The sequence below is a fragment of the Triticum urartu genome, chromosome 5A (genome assembly GCF_056163025.1).
Source record: "Triticum urartu cultivar PI428250 chromosome 5A, HENAU_Tu73, whole genome shotgun sequence".
NCBI classification, from domain to species: Eukaryota; Viridiplantae; Streptophyta; class Magnoliopsida; order Poales; family Poaceae; genus Triticum; species Triticum urartu.
In genome coordinates this window covers 633,038,174-633,045,316 of record NC_141877.1, presented here as the reverse complement: position 1 = coordinate 633,045,316, position 7,143 = coordinate 633,038,174, and positions in this window count along the sequence as shown.

Here is a 7,143-nt window from a genome sequence, read left to right as displayed (position 1 = left end):
TTCAAGCGCATTGCATCCATCTTGATCTTGTGATCATCGACGACATCCGCAACATGCAACTCCAATATCATCTTCTCCTCCTCATTTTTTTTATTTTTTCCTTCAACAAATTGTTTTCTTCTTCAACTAAATTTAACCTCTCGACAATAGGGTCGGTTGGCATTTCCGATTCACATACATCCTACATAAATAAAATCCATGTCACGTTGGTCGGCATAATTTTCATAAACAATAAATGAACCAATAGTTATAAAGATAATATATATACCACATCCGAATCATAGACAGGACGAGGGCCGACGGGGGCGGATACCAAAACCATCGCACTATATAAGATGCAATAATAAAAGTAAGAAAATAATACAAGTATTTATGTAAACATACAAGTAAGAATATTTTTCCTTTCAGAAAGAAGATAAGAACAAGAGGCTCACCACGGTGGTGCCGGCGATGAGCTCGGCGCGGGTGATCGACGGCGGTGAAGACGGGGACGGGGCGTGACGGACCGCTAAACCTAGACAAATATTATGGAAAATGGAGCTTGGAGGTCGAGCTTGGAGAGGAGAAAGCTTAAGTAGTGTGGCTCGGGCATTCCATCGAACACCTTGTGTGCATAGGAGGTGAGCTAGAGCACCACCAAGCCCTCTCCCCCTCGGCCAGAGAAAAACAGAGCACTGGGGTGCTCTGCTCGCGAGCGAGGGGTATATATAGGCACCTCATTGGTCCCGGTTGGTGACATGAGCCGAGACTAAAGGGGAGCCTTTTGTCCCGGTTCAAGCCACCAACCGGGACCAATGGTGGTGGGCCAGAAGCGAGGCCCATTGGTCCCGGTTCATCCCACCAACCGGGACCAAAAGGTCCAGATGAACCGGGACCAATGGCCCACGTGGCCCGGCCGCCCTCCTGGGCTCACGGATCGGGACCAATGCCCCCATTGGTCCCGGTTCTGGACTGAGCCGGGACTAATGGGCTGACCCGGCCTGGACCAAAGCCCTGTTTCCTACTAGTGCATGTCTGAACCACCCTGCGCCGCCGTCTTCTACCTCTCTCGCTGCCGGCGTCACCGCAACTTTCGGGCGACGTTCTCCGCCTTTCAAGACAGATCCGACGAAGGGACGCTAACGGATGAGGCGGACCGCGTCACCGTCGTGACGGTCAGGGAAAGGCTGGACGACATCTCCGGCGGTGGATCGGGTGGTGAGGATGGGGAGCAAGGGTGGAGAACGGCGAGGGCTCGGACACATGAAAGGTTGGAGGGCGACGGGAGGAGGAGGAAGGGTTTGGTAGATTTGATGCAATTTACGGTTGGATCGGGCTGTCGGGTCTGATGTGTCGGGCGTGTCAGGCACCCCATATCTGCCCTATATTTGGCTGGATGTGAGGAATGCCGGTCAACCCGGGCATTTGAAGCTTGTTTAAGGAATCCGTCTAGGTTGAAATTTTATGACTGATTAGTGACCGGGCGGTCCGTCTAGACATATGAGGCTGGTTTAAGACGCCCGACTGTAGATGCCATCGTAGTAATAGCTCGGGCGCACAGATTGGTTACCCTGGAAACAAAATGGGTGTTCATTCCCAGCGTTGTACGTGTCCAATGCACTGGTATGAAATAACGGAGGTGGTGGATATGTCGCTGTACCAGTTGCACAAGCTGCAATGAACAACTCCAATCTGCTTTTACTCGATAGAAGTTCCCTATTTGACCAAAATATTTTTCTTTGACGTCGCTATTTTTAACCTAAAAGTTGTAACAGAAGCTCCTACACGGGCCTGCCACGCCCATGTAGTATATAGTGAACTGTATCATTTCCAAACGGGTTGGAATTGCATTGCTGGACAGGCGTCCATTCAACAAGCCCATTAAGGACCATGTCCGGAAGCCTATAGGTTTCACCTACAGCACGTGTAGCTGCGCGCGAGTTTTTCTTTCTTTCTTTCTGACATGTCTTTAATCGATTTGTTTTCACAATTTTGCATCGGCTTTCTTTGGCTTTTCTCTGATTTCTCCTCTTTGCTCTTTCTTTTGCTTTTTTCCTTCGATTTTCCTTGTGTCATTCTTCAGTTTTCACCAATTTGGTTTTCTCCTTTACTCTTTTTAATGTATCTCTACTTTCTTCATACACATTCTGCATTTTTTGTATACATTATATATGTTAAGTTTTTTTATAATACAGGATCAACATTTTTTAAATACGTGTTTTGAACTTTTCTTAGAACACATTAAACATTTTTCAAATTTATGTCAAAATATTTTCTTGAATGATATGATTTAAAAAGAACTATGGAAAAGAATTTACATTGTATATTTTATTTAATATGTCATGAATGTATTTTTGAAACACGAGAGTTTCCTAAATGTCTTCTACATTTGTTTGAAACATTTTTTTAAAATGTCAAATTTGAATGATACTAACATTTTCCAAAAAATTGAGCAATATATTTTTATAGTACATGATTTTTTATGTGCGATGAGCACTTTTTAAAAGTTAACTAAAATATTTTTTTCATATTATATGTATTTAGTATTTTAAAAAATATAAAAAAGTAAAAAATATATGTGTTTGACATTTTCATGACACCAACATGACAAAATCGATGCCTACTGGGCCGGCCCACTACCGGCTTCTTGTAAGCAAGTCGAGCTATTGTCTCGCATTAAGCGAGATATAGTCACACCCGAGATGGGCTGGTATTGCTGCGTGTACAGTATGATTGGGCTCTTGGCCCTCCCCTTAAAAAAGATGTTCTTGACCCCTCAAATAAAAAAAACTATATGATTTAGCCTTGTTTAAAAATGCTAAATGAATGGAAGACCGTATGTCGTGAGGCGGAAAGAGTGGAGACAGTAAACCCAAACCATGAAGGCAGGGAAGCTCCATCTTCTAGCTCGTGGTTTCGCCGGTTCCCCTCATTTTTGTGACCACTTCGGAACCTGGAGTTGGTGGAACCATGTGTCAACGTGAGAGAGTAGTCTAAGGGCCTATTTGATTTGCAAGATCCAAAGGCGCAGGAATAAAAAAATGTGTTCCAATGTTATGCTCACTTAAATCATATAAGATTTTAGTTTGTTTGATTGTATCACAGAAAAAACCAAGGCATTCTTTCTAGGAATTTTGAGTCGATGAAAATTCTTATGGAGGGACAAACCTGCATAACCTAGCCGCCGCCACCTCCTCCTCCACAAAAAGCCAGGGTTTCTGCCTCCTGCCGGCGCCGCGGTAGGTCCGCCTCCTCTCCGGTGGCCCTAGGGCCATGGGGGCGCGGTGGATCTCGGCAAGGGCCGGCGGGAGGGATCCGTTTTTAGTTGTTTCGTTCAGTTTTGCTAGGGTTTGTGTCCTACTCAGGAAGACGAGACAACGGCGGCTCTCTGAAGATGGAATAAAGGTCTCCCCGCCTAGCCCCCGTTCCGGCGGTGCGTCTAGCACCGTTGGTGGGCGTGTGGAGGTGTGTCTCCGACGGATCTCTTTGGTGTATTTGCTCGGATCTCGTCGTTGTTCATATGTCTTCGGATTGGATCCTTCCGATCTCCGTTATTCTTCATCTCCGGCGGTTGCTGTTCTGGTGCGCTGGCCCTACGGGGCCTTAACACCATGAGTTCCCGACTGTCTACTACAACAAGTTGTGCCCGACTCCGGCGATGGAGGGGCGATGACGGCGGCGCGCCTTCGGCTCGCTTCAGTGCTTGTAGTCGTCGCTAGGTGGTATATGGATCTGGTTGTAATTTTTATTATTTCTGGTATTCGTTGTACTGCCATGTTTGAAGATGAATAGATCGAAAATTTTCTCGCAATTTTTTTTTGATGGAATGTAGTATAAATGAGTCATGGGGTAAAGGATTCAATGTTACGAGTCAAACAATCAATATAGGGAAAACTCATGAGGATTCCAATCTATCAAAATGCCCATGGAATTTCTTGAATCGAAGTGGCCCTGATAATTTTATATGCCAAAGGTTGTGGCATCTTGACAGTGAAGGCCATGTCACACAAAATACAAGTCCGACGGCTATATCCATCCCGATCTGATTATTGAGATCGACGCGGTAAACATCGAGGAGCATGTGGCATTGTCTCCTTCCTGGTGTGATTGTCTCCTTCATCATGGGGTCTAGATTCGGTGGGTTATCGGCCGACGCTTCAGCCTGTCAAGACGGCAAGTGTGGCGTCAAGTTTGGTTTTATCGTCGGTTCTTCTGTTTTTCATGTTTTTCTGTTCCTTATCTTCTTCCATGATATATAGTACAACATCAAAGCCATTGTAAGGCAACCTGCCTTGTATGGGGTGTGCCCCGACCATAGTGTGTTCGACAATCTTAGGTTATCATCTATTGGGGGTGGACGGCACATGCGGCTTTTCAGAAGCTACAAGGTTAGTTCAGTTTGTGCATGTTTGGTCTTCTGCGACTTTGTTTCACGGGAAGGCTCGAGGAAAAGCGATAGTACAAAAGATGATGCTAGAGGCAATGATGTCAAAGAATTTAGATGTACTTTTGGTTGTGGCCATACTGCATGTGGTTCGGCTTCTCTTATACGATGTCATTTGTTTTGTGAATGAATAACGTTTGATTATTTTAAAAAGGAAATGTCTTAGTTCGTTCAAAGACTAGTCCCCCGGGATATATCGTAACATTTCGGGCATATCAGTTAACTAAAACTAACATGTCCCAAATAAAGCATACCCAAGTTGATTTTCATTTCGTAAGGGAACGCGTTGAGCAGAAGCTATTACAGATCAAGTCCATCTCGTCTAAAGATCAACTTGCGGATGTTTTTACCAAGCCACTGCCACTTCCGTTGTTTGAAGTCTGTAGGCGCAATCTCAACCTTGTTGACACCGTTTAAGATTGAAGGAGGGTGTTAGGCTTAGTATTGTATACGGATTGGATTCTTAAGCAATGTATATGCCTTGTAGTATATGTATTGACCCTCTGATATAAAGAGCTAACGCCGCACCGAAATCCTAAACTTTACAAAGTGTATGCGCATGTATCTAAACATCTCAGTCTATGTTGTATTTTCTATAAAAAAAATGTCGCGGGATCGATCCCTTTTTCTTTTAACACAACGGCGTGATTAATCTGGCATCGAGTAGGACAGCTAAAAAAGACGAAGAGGAGCACACCTAAAGGTGACACACGGCGGAGGTGCGTCACGCGCGCACCCATTTACGACGCGTACGTGACTGCGAGGTGCGATGCACGCACGCTGCACTTGCGCCGTCAATGCGTGCATGCGACGCGACCACCTCAATCAATCGCCGGAGACGTCGTTAGCTCGAGATGGACGTCGTTGGCTGGCTCGTGGCAAACTGGCGAGTTAACGCTCAATGGAGGTCCCCGTCAGGCCTCAGCCAGCATGAGTACCGAGTACGTACGTACCCCGCGTACGTACAGACCGGTGAGCGGCCTGGCCGTATGGACCTCGCACCTCAGTCTATGGAGGTCGATCGAGTGATGAGTGATCAATATCGCTGTGTCACTCAGTCAAGTCGGTCGGTCAGGGTCACCCCACCAGCGTGACCTAATTGAAGTCACCAATCGCGGCCTTTGTCCTTTCCTCAACTAGTTATGGGCGATCTTTCCCGTTTGTGGGATACAACTAGGTCCGCCGTAAATGGCCCGTCCAATTTGAATCCTACTTTTTTCAGCTTTGGTGCAGAATCCACTTGCAACGGCGCGTCTGCCTCCCGCCGTGACTCTACGTAACTCAGATTGTCACATTCTTTATCAAATACTCTCTACTCTGTTTTCCTTCATCGAGTGTTTCCTTTCTTCAACAGGACTTTCTCTGAGGGCGTGTTTGATTGCCTGCAGGATGTGATTCAAACTACTCATCAAGTTGTGCGTACATGCTCTGGTGAGAGAGCATTCGATTGTTTGCTTGTCTGCATGCTTGGTTATGCCTGTATGATATGAACCTCAAAGCACCCTTGGCAAAATCGTCCGTTTCCTCAGATGCAGGCCTGTTATAGTGTAATTTACACTAGGGAGGGAGAATGTATGCTGGGTTTTTGCAGACAAGCAAACATGGTGCAGAATATGACCCAAAGCCTGCATTACCTCAAACATGCTACACTGCCCGGGCTTTGAGGAAACACAAAAAGGGGGCAGGAAACCAAACGCACCATGTAATTCGCTTGCATACATGAGAGAGTGACCCTTCAACCTTTACGTGCAAACAGACGTATGGAAGTAAACTTCCATGAAACTCTGCACTGCGTAACAAGTGGTTTCGATCTTTCATCTTGTTCAACTGTCCCTCGACATCTACACAAAATTACTACTTCCTCTTTAAATTTGGATCACACGCCGTAGCCAATTGTGACAGACCATCTCTAGGAAGTTACTACTCACTTTGCGGAAATTTAAGTGGAGATAGACTTTTAGGTCTTCGGTTTGATTAGCGAAAATAAGTTGTATAAACATATTTGTAGATTCGTCTCAATGAAGTATTTTACATATATATTCTTAATGACATACATTATGTTTGTTTTGCTAATTAAATTGACAAGCAAAGTTTCCGTGCTAGACTTATATTCTCATATAGAGGGAGTAGGTCGACTCAAACTGAGCTTGCTCGCCTTCTTACTATGAGAGATTAGTCTAGTTTGCGTAAACGTGACACCTCTGCTACCTTATCTACGTCCAAAGACTTGACCGTGCGATACACGTTTGTGCGACGTGTATGTTTGCAATTATTCACTTCATTATGTTATGTACGAGCGCTATTATTTAAAATTTTACATGCAAAGAGACATATAGAAGTAGATGACCATGAAAAATTTACATGCCATGACAAATAGATTATGGATCAGAAAGTCTCAATCTTTTATATAGCTCGGAAGTGGCTCAAGATTAGTCAAAATCATTGCATGCCTAGGATAAGCCAACTGCGCAACTCGATCTCTAGGTCCTACGGTATACCCACGTAGCCATGCGCTAGGCAACAAGAGCCGTAGCAACGTGTTCCTTCATTGAAGGTGACTACAATAGCACTGATTGGCACAATAGCTATGAGTTTGTAGTGGTGGATCTAGTTGGGATACTACGGGTGCGATGACACCCCCTCTAAAGTGCTATCTAATTCTTAATACTTGACACTAATCACACAAGTATTTAATGCTATCGAGGAGTAGTATTTGCTAG